Source organism: Micropterus dolomieu, linkage group LG19 (assembly GCF_021292245.1).
Source record: "Micropterus dolomieu isolate WLL.071019.BEF.003 ecotype Adirondacks linkage group LG19, ASM2129224v1, whole genome shotgun sequence".
In the NCBI taxonomy this organism is placed as follows: domain Eukaryota; kingdom Metazoa; phylum Chordata; class Actinopteri; order Centrarchiformes; family Centrarchidae; genus Micropterus; species Micropterus dolomieu.
This window is the reverse complement of record NC_060168.1, coordinates 34,226,076-34,242,485: the sequence shown is the minus strand read 5'-3', so window position 1 is coordinate 34,242,485 and position 16,410 is coordinate 34,226,076.

Sequence of the window (16,410 nt, the reverse complement as noted above, 5' to 3'; positions counted from 1 at the left end):
AGTCAGTGCTTCAAGAACCACCACGCACAGACGTATGCAAGACATGGGTTTCAGCTGTCGCATTTCTTGTGTCAAGCCACTCTTGAACAAGACACAGCGTCAGAAGCATCTCGCCTGGGCTAAAGACAAAAAGGACTGGACTGCTGCTGAGTGGTCCAAAGTTATGTTCTCTGATGAAAGTAAATTTTGCATTTCCTTTGGAAATCAAGGTCCCAGAGTCTGGAGGAAGAGAGGAGAGGCACAGAATCCATGTTGCTTGAAGTCCAGTGTAAAGTTTCCACAGTCAGTGATGGTTTGGGGCGCCATGTCATCTGCTGGTGTTGGTCCACTGTGTTTCCTGAGGTCCAAGGTCAACGCAGCCATCTACCAGGAAGTTTTAGAGCACTTCATGCTTCCCGCTGCTGACCAACTTTATGGAGATGCAGATTTCATTTTCCAACAGGACTTGGCACCTGCACACAGTGCCAAAGCTACCAGTACCTGGTTTAAGGACCATGGTATCCCTGTTCTTAACTGGCCAGCAAACTCGCCTGACCTTAATCCTATAGAAAATCTATGGGGTAATGTGAAGAGGAAGATGGGATACGCCAGACCCAATAATGCAGAAGAGCTGAAGGCCACTATCAGAGCAACCTGGGCTCTCATAACACCTGAGCAGTGCCACAGACTGATCGACTCCATGCCACGCCGCATTGCTGCACTAATTCAGGCAAAAGGAGCCCCAACTAAGTATTGAGTGCTGTACATGCTCATACTTTTCAAGTTCATACTTTTCAGTTGGCCAACATTTCTAAAAATCCTTTTTTTGTATTGGTCTTAATATGATAATTTTCGGAGACACTGAATTTGGGAATGTCATTAGTTGTCAGTTTTAATCATCGCAATTAAATGAAATAAACATTTGCAATATCAGTCTGTGTGTAATGAATGAATATAATAAGTTTCACTTTTTGAATGGAATTACTGAAATAAATCAACTTATTGATGATATTCTAATTATATGACCAGCACCTGTATTTAGTGAAGACCAGACTCAAGCAAAAAGGCCCCAAGAGAAGAAAGATATGAAGATGCCACAGCACAGGCCTGGCAGAGCGTCAGTAGGAAACAAATAGAGTGTCTGCAGATGTCTGTGGGCCATATACTTAAGACAGAGTTCATTTCAAACTTAAACTTATACTGCATAACATCATACTATTTGATATTATGTTAATGTGTAAAATGTCTATCTTACGATGGCATCGTCCATCGGCGATGGCTGACAGACATCACGCCATTGAGCCAGCATCGTGATTGTAAAACTCCCGCCCCCCCAGCAAAAAAAATCTGAAATTTTCACATTATAACCTGTGAAAGCAGGTTTTAATGACCACGAACATTCGTATTATTGTTTTTAAGTATGCTTTGCACCTGCCTCGGAAATCGCTTCTCCCCACAAACACACACACACACACACACACAGCAGTCGCCTCGCAGACTGCTGATGGACAGATTTTTTTCTGTATAGTTCCACCCGCGATCCGTTATCGCCACAGCAGATGAGCCGCATGTGGGCTTGTTAATGACGTAGCCTAACAACTGAAACCAATATCTGTACCCTGTGTGGTCACTGCTGCCTGTGTAAAATCCATCACAATGTTCCATTGTAGACTTTGTGCGATGGAAATTTTGTCAACATCGCCCAACCCTAAATGACATCAAATAACAAGTATTTTGAAAAAAAAAAAAAAAGCAAAGATAAATGTTTTTTGATAAAAGTTGTTTGTTTTTTTTTCCTCCTCTTCCTCCCAGAGCTACCTTAGGTTGGTCCAACCCCCTTGTTGGAAAACACTGATCTATGCTGTGACAAGAAAATGAAGCGGGATTACTGAAGCCAAGTCACATCCAAATGTTAATTATACCTATTAAGTGGAAAATTTCTAATACTAAATGGAAATAAACAATGTAAAGTTAAGCATCAGAGTACTGTCAACCAGCTAACCAAGTGGTACACTGTGCCCAAATCTTATGACTGGTTGTCTAATTAGTTTCAACATTTCAGCCAGACACAGTTGGCCTTAAGCGAAATTGTAGTCAGGGAGAAGAGTAGAAAAACAGAAATGAAACCAGAAAAGTGCCAAGACACATGGTTTAGTTTATTTTGTTTCTTGTTATTTACAGATAGAGGTACCAACTAGGCTTGGGCTGTATTACAGTATTACAGTCAGAGTTGGGCAGTAAAACATTACTCAGTAATGAGACTTGCTTTGTTAAATACTGTATATCCGTAGTTTATAATAAGGGTTTTCAAAGCGTAAGGCGGGCCTCCCTAGGGGGGCTCCAAACAGTTTCAGGGGAGGCTCAGTGAATGGAAGTGAAACAATATTACATTACTTATAGCATTAGTTATTCAAAGGACATCACTTAGTAAAATAGCCTACATGTGAGAGAGTTCAGAGATACAGTAGTTTTGGGAACTACTTTCCCTCCATCAGAGTCAGAAACTAATAAATGCATTTAAAAAAGCAATCTGGTGTAGTCAGAAGTTATGTGGTGGGGGGTCGCTGTTTCCCAAGCTTTGTCTGAGGGGAGGCCCGCAGTCTCAGACTTTGAAAACCCCTGATCTATACTATACAGGCTGCAGTGTTTTCAGTTTGGCTGGTTGATGACTTCTAAGGTTAATACAGTAACGTAACAAGTAAGGTAACTAGTTACTTTTAATACCCAGTATTAAGTATAGTAAGTAATATAAAGTAAATTACAGTGTCTGAGTTACTTTTTTGTTTTTGTATTATTGTCTTCACACTTTGTAACTTGTTTTAGGGACAAATAAAGATGATTATTACTACTACTACTACTTGCCCAACACTGATTACGGTATACCAGGTATTTTAGGAATCCTGACAGAATGACTTTTAATAAAGTCACAAATACAGATGCTCCTCTTTCTATTACATTGATATGGAGATGCTGTACTGAGCTGATGTATTGTGGTCGTAACGTACGGCGGCCGATGCTGTGTGAACCTGCCTGACATCATCTACAACGCAACACTCCGATAACCCTCTTCACTTTTTCCAGCAGCTGGTAAACACACACAGGAGCTTTAGGCGCAGCCTTTATTTGCTGACAAACTATAACCTATACTGTACATTTGCTGCTGAACGTCACTGCTCACCTTTTCCCTCTTCTCTGCTGCATTCATCTGCCTCTCACGCTCTGTAGCTCAGCCATCTCATTCACTTCGTCGACGACTGCGAGTGGTGGGGATAGCAACCTCGTCCATGTGGGCTGATCGCATAGTGGACATACCGAATTGTAGGAAAGACAATGGTATACATGCTAGCAGCTCAACTATTACTTTTTCAGTTTGTTTTTTTGTTGTTGTATGTTTTGTTTTTTTTTACACAAATACCACCATATCATATATATATATCCCAGTTAAATGTCAGGAAGGTATGAAGGTATAAAACAATAAATATCGCCTAAGTCTAGAACCAGAAAAGTGCACCCAAAATAGAATATTCTGTATACTGTATCTAAAGTATACACAAGGAAGATTAAATTTAGCAACAGAGCAACAGCAGTACAAGGGGAAAAAGGCTTAAAGTGTATCTTCTGCCATTTTCCCACAATAGAAGCTTGACTGTATCCCTCTGGAGAGTCAACAACAAGGACATGAATGATTCAACATCTGGCTTCTCTACATGTATCTGTTGCACCAAAGGGAACTACAGAAAGCTCCTATTCTCAGATTTCAAGTGGTACTATGTAACTTCTGCATGTCGGAGGGCCATAAGATGTACTTGTCTGAGAATGAAAATACTCAAACACTGAATGGTGACGTCAGTAACCTCCACAGCTCCAGTCTGTGTGCAGCAAATTTTGCAACACTCACAAAGTGCCATGGAAATATTCATATACCCATTTCACACTTGCCACATTTTTAGAATTTGCTTTCTTGCCAAGAGATAGATAAGATTGACACAACTAATGTCTGTCCATTAAATTAAGCTACAGCCAGCAGCCGGTTAGCTTAGCTTTGCATGTGGACTGGAAACAGTCTGGCTCTGTTCAAAGGTAACAAAAGCACCTCTAAAGCTCAGTAATACATTCTTGTTGTTATTTTATAAAAATATGGCTCGTTGTGGTTTTTCGTGGGGTTATGTGCAGGATTAATTATTAGTTTGTGCAGTGACTTCCTTGAGTCTTGTCGTCACTGTGAAGTTGCCAGATAACCAATTGTTTCCCAAAGTTTCCAGTCTATATGCTAAGTCTAAGCTCACAGCTAAAGCTACTGCTGGATCTTCACAAACAGATATAAGAGTGATATTGATCTCCTCCAACTCTAATGGTCATGAAGCCAACAATAAAATTGTGCTACTGACAAAAACAACACCGGTTAGACAGGTATAGGACTGAATATGTTTTCTTCCAAGACCAAGAAAAATGGCTCTAAAACTGCCAGTAATATATCACTTTATATCAGATGGCAAAATTCTAACCTATTCTGTACTTTAGGGAGGATACATCAGTGAAGAGCCTAGAAAAAGGGTTAACAGCTGCATACATAACATGAAGAAGCACCCTAGAGTTATAGTGTTTCTTGTGGATAAGGTTACAGAAATCAGATTTTCTCACATCATTAGCTGTACTCTTGACACATCCTATCCTCCATTTCCCTTTGTCTCTTTTGCATTTAAGTTTTCTTCATTTTGCTTCACAGTTGGGAGTGTTTTCATATGGATATATGAAAACACTCCAACTGTGAAGCAGGGGTTGTTTTTCTCCTTTTGTTCTTCAAGAGTGGAACAGCTTCAAGATTATGCCAACAGATTAAACTGAATTGATCAATACTTCAATGCCTGCTCTCAACATAGGCATTGAAGTGGTGCTGGCAGCTGTCTAAAAGGCCTCAAGGGGAATATGTTGATAGAAGTAGAGTTAAAAACGCAGGAGTGGACAGGAGCACAGAGGCTAGGAGTGAGAGTAACAAAGCATTGTTAGTCTGACATTGCCTGAGGTAATTTAAGAAAATTCCCTTCACAGTAGCAGAGGAAGCATTGACCTGGTGGTTAAAAGGTCAAAAGATGTTCAGATTCAATAAGACTTTTAGATGATGTTTCAATAACATTTCTAAGAATTTCATTGTGAAGTGGGTTCTTACTAGATGCTGAAATATAGTAAATGCTCTACATCTAAAAGAACCTAGAATTTTCTGAAAGTCTTTTGACCGGAAACTCAGTTTGCAGGTCAGAATGTCAAGATGTCTACATTAAAACTGGGCAATAAAAGTTCTCATCTATGCATTGAACTATAGTAATTTAAACAATAACTTTGCTTCCCTCTTCATTTGGAAAATGTCTGAAAACAAAAAAAGTCTTTTTGACCTGAAACTTTCACCAATATTAGCACTTATAACGTCTGTAACACACCAAATTATATCTACACTAAAGGAGATTCCTAAATTCAGGAAGACTTTATTTTGGTATTATCAAGGCCACCAGCGCTGCAAATGTTTGACTTTGACAGGGTTTACAAGGACACACAATGGAGGGGGCTCAGTATTAATTAGGAGGCTTAATGACTCAAAAGAGAAGCTATCGAAAGAAAACTAAGAACATTGAAAATATCCAGAAGCTTCATCCAGATGTGTTTCAGAAGTCATACAAAAGCATATTGAATTCAAGGTAAAAGATTTATTGGCCAGGGACTTTGTGTCAAATAATTCAAAGCTGAAAACATTGTTGGAGGTAACTAAAGAAGAAATGTGAATGACATTTATTGACAGTAGTTGATCTAGAGAGCAATGGATCAATTGCAGATAAGATTACGCATATGACAGGCTTTGAAAAGTAGAGTTTACTCACTGGCAAAGCCGTCATTTTAGCGCTTCCTATTTTTGGCCCTATTTTCACATATTTTGGTGTCAAAATGACTAGTATGCGCATCTGTGTAGTAGACAAAAAAACAACTCCATTAAGCTTTGTGAGCAGGCAAATGCTCAACTCTTCTGTCTTTACTCGGGCTACAGAGAGTTTGTTCCTGTGGCGCTTGTTGGGGCTGACAGGACCCTCTTCAGACTTTACTCAGGACAGAAAAAACTACAAGAGCCTAGTGCATGCATTTTGAAAAAACAAATTATGTAATGAAAAAAATGTTTTAATTTACAGGTCACAATATTTAATTTATGCAAATAAAATGGTCGCTACAAGTGAACATCAGTGTTCCTGAGACAAGAATAGATTTTTTGGTGTTTAAACTTTCAATCTTCAACTTTCTTTCTTTCCAATTTTCAGGGTTAATACATTAGTAATAAAGACATTTAGAACTTGTTAAACTGTTGTTGGGCAGATATAGGGCATGATAAATAATTTCATTATAATTGTGTTATAACGGTGTTTGCAATGGAAATAAATATATATATGTAAACAAAAGATATTTCTTTTGTCTGGTTGAAGAACCCCAGACTTTACTGTGAGACCAAACCTACATCCTTGCACACTGGTACAGTAAGAGGGAATAGTATTTTATATTTTCCAACAGCTTGTCTCATTTGAGTTCCTTCTAGCAGCTTCCTTTTTTCCTTGTATGAAGATATTAACATGACAAATACCTCAGTGGAAGCACAGCGGTAATTATTAATAACCTTTTCAAAACAGTCTATTTGATTAAAATATAAGTTGAATAAACTCCACAAAAATGGGAACAAACAAAAAGAACAAAACCTTTCCAAACAACACCTCTCTCCCTAAGTGGCCATACCTGAGGTAAATCTAATTCAGTCGTTTCTCTCAAGGTTACATAGAGTGCGTATATCTCTGGTCCAAATACATTACTCAGGATCTTTCCAGAGGAGCTGCAGCACAGTGCAGACAGTGGCCAAGAACCAAAGCCAATATTAGTAATGCACTCTCCAACCAACTCACTGCTCACTGTGTGAGTGTATAACAATTACAGTGAGCAAGTGAATGTATTTTAATTTATTCAGGCACTCAACATTTTGTCACTAGAATGCCAATAAACAAATTCTTTAGAGTCATTAAGGAAGAAAATACAGCAGGCAAAAAGAGTGAGTGAATGAACACATGGGTAGGTATAAAAAAAAACATTTAAAAAATGAGGAGTGAATAAGTACATGAAAAAATAAGTAAGATGAATAAACGGGTGCAGCTATGATTGAATAAGTGATGTGCGATATAACAAGGAAGATAGGAATAAACATATTTGTAAGAGAAAAACCTGGAAAGAGAATAATTCAGGAGTGTGAAAATGAGCAAGTTAAAATGAGTGCCTCGAGTACTTTCTCCTTCCATCTTTTCATATCTTCAAATGTCCAGAGGCGGCTGAGAATGTGGGCTGGAGGAGGACAAATTTAGGAAGTGAGTGACGGCACCAGCCGTTATAAAGATGACTGATGTATGTAGCAGATGGAGAGTGTTTTACGACCTGTACCGGCACTCCATTTAAGTGTGTGTAAAATTGATGGCCAACCATAATTGACCTCTGTAGCTACTACATTGCTGAAAGCTGGTCTTCCACTTTGAGGAAAGGGGGTGGGGGTTCTTTCTCTTTTTGACACGGGCGGAGCGTTTGATTTATGTAACTCTGCGGCAGGTTGGCGTTTCAACATAACATGGCTTCTGATGGATTTTTCTGTGTAAGGAGAAGGGAAGGGAAAAAAGATAGAAGACGAGGAGATGAGAAACGGCAGAGAGATTAGGGAGGACTGGATAGGATGGGAGAATAAACAGAAAGCAGAGATGAGTAGAGGTATAGTGAAAGGAAGACCAGAAGAGTAGGACAAGAAATGGAGTGAAAAGGAAATTGAGGAGAATGGAGAGGCAAGGAAAAGTGGAGGAGAAAAAATAAATTTAAAAAAATGGGGAAATGAAGTGAGAAGAGGAAGGAAAAAAAGACAAGAATAGAAGAATGTGACGGGGGGAGGACGAGGAGTAGAGAAATTCAGTAGATTTGCAGTAGCCAAAGCATTTTTGTCACAGTGCTAACCTCAAGGCCATGACTACCTGGGTTAATTGATTCTGTCATCTACACCCAACTATTGACCTGCATCATCGTATTGAACATGTTTCATGGCCTGGTTGTCATATTGAACTATCTCTGCCCTATGAATAATATGACTCTATAGAGATAGTACGTACTATGGTAAGTATTGAGCTACATGAGCAGCATCCAGACACCATTGACCACCTGGTTCTGTTCCATCAGCAAACTCAGACGTATTCTCCATTTTCCAAGAACTCCATCTATTGAAACACCTATTGTCAATACCCTGTTAGTACTGCAATGAATGAGGACACAGCATGCAGCAATCATTGCAAAAGCAGAGGATAAAAAGCTTAGTCTTTTGTCAACCCTCATTTTGCTCTTAAATTTTCCCCTAAGCAGCATATTTTTCACATTGTGATAATATATGTATTCTGCTTGTTTCAACACTTTGACGCTTGACCATTACATCACAACGGACATGCTCCAGATGTATTGTGCATCATCTTTACACATTTTTTACTGTTAAGCCTGACATATTAGGTATGTTTGGAAGCCTTGATGTTGTGACAACAATGGAAAATTAATTCAAGTGGATTTTCATCACGCCTTTCTGCACAACAGCTGTTTGTACTGCAATGATCCCCTAAAAGGCTTAGCGGGGTCTAAGAGGTTTTAATACAGCTTTTAACCAGTTGTCTTAAATACTGTGCATTTCTACACACAGTATAATTAGTTAATGTGTTGTAGGCATGTCTACATTGTTTTAATAAATTTATGAGAATTAATACCAAATTATGAATTTTAATATTCAGAAAATATTAATTCCTAAATCTCAAGGGGCACCACCCGATATTCCGTTCGCCCAGGGTCTCGGGACTCCCTGAGTATGGCTAATAATTAGACAATTATTCACTAGTGATCAGTTAGTTAACAATCGCTCAATTATCTTAAATCAATCAGTCAATCTCATATCGAAGGGGTAAATTCTCTTGGCAGGGACTTGGAGACAGGCAATACACACACACACACACACACACACAATTCCTTGATTACAGTGAATTTATGAGTTTTAAGAGTTAAAGATAACCTATTATGAACTATGGGACATCACTGATCACGGAATGTAGGGTTTTGGTCTTATTGCGTGTCGCTTCTCCCAGCCGGGTTGCTGGTAAAACGGCCTCACACTGGCAGAGTCCGTGCGTTCTCGGTTAGGACAGCTTCAAGCCATCGGCCAGTCGTTTTCTCTGCCAGGGAATTGGTCCGTCTTTTGTAGGCTTATTGAAGAAACTTGTAGTGGGGGCCAACCCTGGTGCGGGTCAAACGTTTGGTCGTCCTTTGTTACTGCTGGCGGGACCACGTGGTTGGCCCGGGAGTCGGGGATCAGTGTAAGTTAGCTCGATGAAATAAAGCTTAAAACTTGGTCGTTCTTCAATTAAACTTGTGTATCTTAACGGACTGCTAACTTTTAACAAAAGAAAACGCAATAAAAGTTGCTGTTAAATGAGGGAAAGCTGAGGTCGTGGCACTTCGCGTGTGTAGCTTGAAACGAACAAAGGGCGTTCGCTGCGCCGGGCCGGACTCTTAGGGCGTTGCCGGGAAAGGGGGCACGCTGGGCGCGTGCCGAAGCGCTGTTGAAGAACCAGGACCAAGCAGAGGACAAGAGAGCGAACGACAGCGTGCGTCGCTGTTTTGTTGGTTGGGGCGTGGTTCCCAGAGGGCAGTCCTTTGTTTCCCTGAGGGGGGCTTATCTCCGGTTTCCCGAGAGTGTGTCTTTCTTTAGACATATTAAGGTTAATCTAAAAAAATCTTTTGGCGCGTATTGTAATCAAATATCTTCCCACAATCAAACCTCAATTGTCAAACGGTTGTTCCATTCTTAGTTTAAGCACTTAAGGAAAAACAAAGGAAAAACTAAAAAGGAAAAACAATGTTAGTTAAAACTTTGAAGTCAGCATTTCATAGGAATCACAGATGAGAGGAACTTAACTAGCTTTCTGGATATAGGCTATTGGCTGTTACACATTCCTAGAGAATTATAAGCAAGATACACGAATAGCATTAGATTATTGACAAGATAAATTTCAGAGTGATATTTATACATTAAACGGCATTTCAGACAATGGCCTGTAATACTTATTTTGTCCACTTGGGGGAGCTCAGGTTACATGACGATAGCTTGGATTAACCCTAAAACAATCTTTGCTCAGGAGCTGTGGAATTTAGTTATTTAACCTTTAATTCAAGCTGGCAAATGAATCGAGTATAGGATGACATTTCTTTATCATCATTTCTAAAGGAAGTGTCAGAAAGTATTGTGAACAAGCATTGGTTACACATAAAATGAAGGAATGTCATTAACCTTGCTGAAAATTAAAAAACACTGCAAAATTTACTTATTTTGATTCTTTAAACAACAAACCACAACATGGTAACGTAACTACTCAAATGGAGGCAAACACCGCTACTAACTTAGCAAGGATTATTGGTTAAACAGAACAACAGTTTATAATGAAACAGTGTTTTAGCAAAGAAGGCAGGAGTCGTTCGTGTCCCCCTTTCGCATTCCTGGCTTATCACACTTGCAAATCAGCTAAAAGAAGAGAAGGGAGTGCTGTCTTATGGCCCAGCCATTCTATGGGAAAAGGTATCAGAAGTCCGGTACTTTGATGTCCTGCTAAGTGTCTATTGACACCTTTACGGCGTCCTTAAGCGATGCATGTCTGAGTCTCTCCAGACCCTTAACAAACCCCAGGCGATGTCTCTAGTTTTTGCATGCCAAAAGGCCAATCTCCAGGAGAGGAAAACTTTCCTACCCCTCCATTTTCCTCAGAGAGAGAGAGGGAAGGGATTTTTGAGTCTCCAAATTATTTAATATAAAATGCACAAATCCACACTGTTGGTACACTACAGTGTAATGGAAATTATGTCTTTGAAGATTCTCAGTCATAAAATATCTATACAGTAATTTGCCTGTAGATCCTATACTAACATTACCTTAAACCACCAAAAACTTATCTCTTATGGGTCCTGGGAAAGTTTTGCAAAAATAAAAACCTTTGTTATTTAAAAATGCGTCTACTCATCTGCTTTAAAATGGTGGTCGATGGTGAAACTGCTTTTTGGCAAACTGGAAGAAAGGCTTGTTGGCGGAGCCATTCCCAGCTCTCTTAATACAACCATATTAATGACATAGGTGACCTCAATATATCTCAATGTGGGAATGACCATACATAGGTTAAATGCCTGGGACTCAGATCATAGGCTAAAGATCTTTGGGAATCTACAGCAAGTCTTCTCTTTCTATGACTTTACACTTCTAGACAATAAGGAAATTATGCTAAAGGGATTATATTCCTGTGGATAAAGTTGTGCCATTTGTTTCTATATGAATTGAGACTTTCATTGCATTTTGAATCACTACAAAGACACATGCAAACCAAAATGCCTGATCTCCTCTCACCAAGAGTTTCTCATCCGTCAGCTCAGTGAGTTGAGTAACACTGACAGGGTTTGATTCCCATAAAGTCACCCATAAGGTCACCCATGCTATAAATGCACACTATGCAGTGCTTTGGATAGAGGCATCCATAGAGCAGCATCTCGTGTTAGTTTATAATTTTTAACGTGTTAAAATAGTTGTTGGCTTCATCTTTCTGACTCTTACAGCAAGGAGCAGGAGTAGTTAAACATAAAGTTTAACACAGCATCAACAAACAAAAGCTAATTTATAATGAGAACAAACTGGTGAAACTCAGCACGGTATGATGACAGATTGATGCTCGTCTCAATTCGGGTACTTCCTTGAGTATACTAACATGCAGTACACTGCATACACTATGTACTTACTTGCTTAGTGCGTTAATTTTGACAGGGCAGTGTTGTCTCAAACCAAACACTGCTGTTGTGCACTAACTGGAAATGACTATAGAAATATTGCACCATACCCCCAGCACAGAGGCCGCCTGCTGAGCTCCAAAATAACAGCCAGGCTTTATCACCCAAAATAAAATACTCAGAATCGGGTTTACTGCCAAGTTTTAACTTAGAAGGAATTTTCTTTGGTTTATTGGTGCATAAATAGAGTTATATAAAACAAAAGCAATAGAAAGCAAGTATTGTAACCACAACTGTACACTAACAATGTAATGTCTGATATAATAAAAATAAAGTAACTCCAGTTCCCTTTTCATACTATTATGCCCTCAAAATAGTAAGTGTAAGTATGGAAGTGCGCAAATTGAGACACAGCACGAGACCCTACTTTATAACCACGTCACATACAGAAATAGATTTTGGAAGTGTGATTGACTTAAAAAGACAAACAAATATAACCATAAACCTAAATAAATGCCTATTGTATAGTTAGTTTCACCCAAAGCATTTAAAGACATTCAAATGCCCCACAACCACTAATGCATGTTGCAGAAAACAACGTGTAGCTACTTATACAAAAGCCATTAATTGCTCCACTATAGTGCATTGCAGTAAAATGTCAGATTCTGGTCCTTAAGGGCCTCCAAGCCAAGGTGTTCAGTCGGAGTTCAAACAGAGCTGGTAGGTTGGAAGGAGTCTGTGCACACCTTTGCAGTTTTCTTTTGGATTGCTGAACAGATGGCAGAAGGGATGCTGCCTAATAATCTGGTACACTGTATGACAGACTCTTCTCCTGAGCAGTTGTCTCACTGAGCCGGACTGTAAACGAGGACAGGCAAACACACACTGCAGCAAGCTAAAAGTGTGTCATGGCTCCTCGGCTATACAGACTTTTTCCATCCGCTGTGGGAAGTTAATGTCTCTGATGTGATTTGTTAATTACGAAATTTCCTTCTTCATTGTAAGGTCATCTAAGGTGATGGCGATGCAGAAAAACCTGACAGCGTAATCTTTTTATTGTTCTTACGTGTGAATCATTAAATTAATATTAATTTAAATATAAATTGATACATGTGCATTTATAGCATGGGTTTGATTCCCATAAGGTCACCCATGCTATATAAATGCACACTATGCAGTGCTTTGGATACAGCAAACATCTGCAGTGGGCACCAGTGTTTAAAGTCATAAGGTGAAAATGCTGTGTCCAACATTTTATTCCAATTTACAGATATTGAATTACTACTTGTTTAGTGCATCCATTTATGAGATGGATACATTTACTAAACACTAAAATTTATTTGCATACCATTAGACTGATGTAATGCAAAGAATTTAGACACAGCCAAAGTATGCATCTGGATCCCTTTTCTTCCTAGTATAAAACCTCAGGCAGTGAAAAGCAGCCATTTAACCATATTGCATATTTCTCAATATAAACATTAGAAGGCACTGATGAAACATTAAGCCAAACACAACCTGTATTCAATGACAATAAAAAAAGTCAAATCTTCATCTGAAATTTCTGATCAAATAGAGGTCTTTGTAGAAGACTACATGTTGATGCCAGTCTGTGTCTACAAAGATTTTTCATGCCATGTACGGTACATGATGGTAGCTGGCACCATCACATTTAATGGTTAATTTTGTAATTAATTTCCATGGCTATGTTTATGTAATGGGTGTTGCTAATAAAATTAAGAATGGCTTTATTATATTCAATGTCATAGTGAGCCATGACTGAAGCAGCAAAATGGAATACAGACATCATTCATTTTATTATTTGCACCCACATTTGCTTTTTGTACTGTGACACATCAAAATGTATTCAAGCGAATGCTGTTATCCATATACACGTTTTTATTCAGCAAAGTTATCCAGATTGCCTGATAACCTGACTCAAACCTGCTTTTTGGGACAGATCCCACAAGGCAGGGTACACATCTGTTTTATTTGGGCACAAACTATACATCAAACAAAACTCCAATCTTCAAGTCCTCAGTTTGACTTCCCTGTGCTTCTTGTCCCTCTTGCTACATGTCCTGTTTTTGCTTATAGTCACAGCCTCGCTGCAAATCCTAGATACTGAGCACATGGTTACTGGCATATTTATCAGGCTGATTAGCAGCCTCTTTCATGGCTCTCCACCAAAAGCTGGCACCAACAATAGAACTGAAATCACACGCCTGATTTAGGTTAAATGTTTTAATGTCAGTTTTTATTGTACTATTTTATGCAACAATAAAAAATAATGGGTGCAGTTGTCAGTTCTTACAGTTGCATCATATTTTGATACATTTAAAAACAAAAATAAAGGCCGCTAGATATTATGTTCTCCCATTTTTATTTTATAATAAAATTTAACAAGTACATTTGATTGTAACCATTGTGACCCTTTCCGGGCGGTAGCTCTGCTTTAATCTTTACAAGCTGCAGCGCTTTAGTCTATTCCCTTTTCTTTTTTTTCTCTTTTTCTTATTGTTGACCCTTTTCTCGCCTGCCATTCACCAGTCTTGTGCAGAGTTTTGCGTGAAAAACCGAGTGGCTTTTTTATATAGTCTATGCGTCCAACAGCTGCATGTACAAGTCACAGGTCTATTTCAAGAACTATTTTAAAACGATGTAATATTCTTTGTGTGGTGATAAATGATTCGAACGTCCCGCGAGGTGCAGACAACTCAGTACAACAACAGTGAAGGCGCCGTCTCGACAGCAAGTTCCTCTTCTGCCACTACACATTCATACACGCTGCCCCTACACATGCGCACTGATGCCCCCTACCTTGAGGGTTTTGGTTACAATTCTGGATTTATTCACGCACTTTAAAAACATTTATTAAAAGCTTTTTTCCCTTTTCTCATTTTTTTTATTTTTTATTTACAGCATTAAATAAGTTTTAAAAAACTTATCGTGAGTTAACTGGTAGTTCTATGTGAAATCAGATGTTGAGCACCCCCATATCGCCAAAATGGCATGATCCTCCAGCCCTAGTGGCTATACAATTTTATAAATCATCTTGCTAAAGTGTTCCAAGATACTGCGGGTATTGTACATGCATGAGCATCACACAACATTTAAAATTAAAACACAGGAACAAACTTTAGTTTTAAAGTACATCGAGTGACTATGAAAAATGTGCCTCTTCCCTTAAAACCATATTTTAACAGAAGTCACTGCTTTTCCAATAAAAATGTTTTTAGAATTCAAAAGGCTGTACCAGTATCTGTTACTTCTCCACTACATGTCATCCTAGACTCCCTCTCAGACTCTCTCGCTCTCCCTCTCTCTCCCTCTCCATCTATCTAGTGTAAATCTCCCCAGTTACTCTCCTATGTGTAAGTTAAAGTGGTCTCTATGCACTTTTGTGTTAGAGGCAGGTGTGGAAAAATGCTGTTACATGAGAATGCTTTCAATTTAGATGTGTGAATAGATTATATTTACCACCCTTTGCCTTAAAAACAGAATCAATTCTTCAAGTTCTCTTGCACATAGTTTTTGAAGGACCTCTGCAGGTGGGTTGGCCCAAAAAATCTTGGAGAACTAGCCACAGTTCTTCTGTGGATTTAGGCAGCATCAGTTGCTTCTCTCTCTTCATGTGAGATAGTTCTTAATGACTTTTGCTGATTAATATGCATCTACTTGTACACACTCCGCATTGAGAAGAACATTTACTCAGACCAAATCCTCAACTGTTTGCAGAAATGCAGCCCCAAATTTGCAAGAAACTTCCACCATGCTTCACTGTTGCCTGTAGACACCCCCATTCTTGGACCACTCTTCAGCTCTTTGGCTAAAAAACTACGTTTTGTTGCAGGCAAATATTTGAAATTTTGACTCATCAGTCCAGAGCACCAAATGCCATTTTTCCGCACCACACTTCCTTTGTTTTCTTGCATAGTTGAGTCGCTTGGACTTGTTTTCATGTTGAAGGTATGGCGTTTTGGCTGCAAGTCTTCCATGAAGGCCACTTTTGATCAGACTTCTCTGGACAGTAGATGTGTGTACCAGGGTCACAATGTTTTCTGCAAGTTCTGATGGCACTGCTGGACATCTTCTGATTGTGAAGGGAAGTAAGCATGATGTGTCTTTAATCTGCTGCAATAAGTTTCTTTGGCCAACCACTGCATTTACATTTCTTTGTGCTTCTTCAAGAGTTTGGACGGCACATCTGGAAACCCTTGCTGATGCAATATACAGTGGGTACGGAAAGTATTCAGACCCCTTTAAATTTTTCACTCTTTGTTTCATTGCAGCCATTTTCCAAAAATCAAAAAAGTTCATTACATTTCTCTAATGTACACTCAGCACCCCATCTTGACAGAAAAAAACAGAAATGTAGAAATTTTTGCAAATGTATTAAAAAAGAAAAACTGAAATATCACATGGTCATAAGTATTCAGACCCTTTGCTCAGTATTTAGTAGAAGCACCCTTTTGATCTAATACAGCCATGAGTCGTTTTGGGAAAGATGCAACAAGTTTTTCACATCTGGATTTGGGTATCCTCTGCCATTCCTCCTTGCAGATCCTCTCCAGTTCTGTCAGG